The sequence below is a fragment of the Aplysia californica genome, unplaced genomic scaffold, assembly GCF_000002075.1.
Source record: "Aplysia californica isolate F4 #8 unplaced genomic scaffold, AplCal3.0 scaffold00521, whole genome shotgun sequence".
In the NCBI taxonomy this organism is placed as follows: Eukaryota; Metazoa; Mollusca; class Gastropoda; order Aplysiida; family Aplysiidae; genus Aplysia; species Aplysia californica.
Genome location: NW_004797791.1, coordinates 435,084 through 436,359, shown reverse-complemented (window position 1 = coordinate 436,359; position 1,276 = coordinate 435,084).

Here is a 1,276-nt window from a genome sequence, read left to right as displayed (position 1 = left end):
CCCAACCCAACCCACCCCCCCTCCCCGGAACCATCAACCCTTCACCTCCTTTCGTTTTTCCCTGCTTGGGACGACGCCATGAAGCGCCCAACACTGGAGTCTGGAGACTGGAGACTGGAGGTTGGAGACTTCTCATGACCCTGACCTTGCACGCCGTGACATGGCTGCACTAGGCAGACGTCAGACGTGGTACTTTTCCATTTCCCCCACAAGGTGCCGACGATCACCGTTCACGACTTTTCCCCACTCCTCCTTCTCCTCTTCCTCCTTCTCCTTCTCGTCCTCCTCCTCCTCGTCGTCGTCGTCCTCCTCCTCCTCGTCCTCTTCCTCCTCCTCCTCCTCCTCCTCCTCTTCCTCCTTGACCTTCAAGGTTGGAAAGTCTCTTCTGGGCTTATGCTCTCAGGGTTATTTTTTGGGCTCGAGAAAGGGAATTGAAAGTCTTGGAATTTGTCCTATCGTCATCAAGGCATCTGTTCTCGTGACAGCGTTTGTCGTGTGACTGGTGGGTTCTTTACAGTGGCACGCTGAGGACATGGGTTTGATTGTCGGGAGGGGAAGTTGTTTATCAAGCATCTCCTTCTGTCTGTCTGTCTGTCTGTCTGTCTGTCTGTCTGTCTGTCTGTCTGTCTGTCTGTCTGTCTGTCAGAATATGCATGAGATGGACAAGCACGCATGGGTATGGTTGGCTCTCACAGCACTTGGTATTCTTTTATTATCTCTGTCAAACATGGGGTTGCAGCTAGTAGTTAGCGACTTCATCTAATTTGATCATGGCATTTCTAAAACAGCCACTATTTGCTTAAAAATTGATTGAGAGTTTAAAGAATGGTGTCAAAATTCTCAGGCCTTTCATATGGGACAGGTAAATTTGGCATACTTTGAATGTTTAGTTTCTGATACAATACCTACTTTTACTCCAGACAGGGTTCGGTCAGCCCACCAGCTGAATGACCTAAATTGTGTTGAGGGGGGCGTAAAGCGCTTACATTTTATGATTTCTTGTCGTGTTTCATCACCGTGGTCTTGTGCCCTGATGAAAGTTTTTTTGGGGATGTGAGACTTGGTTTATGGACATTTGCCCGAAGTGTCGTTGGTTGGTTACTATATATAGTTTATGGACACTTGCCCGAAGTGTCGTTGGTTGGTTTCTATATATAGTTTATGGACACTTGCCCAAAGTGTCGTTGGTTGGTTTCTGTGCCCTGCTGCTGCTCTTTTTTTTTTAACTTGTATTTTTTTAAATTTTGAAAACTCTTTTCTTGGTGCGGTTTTTTTT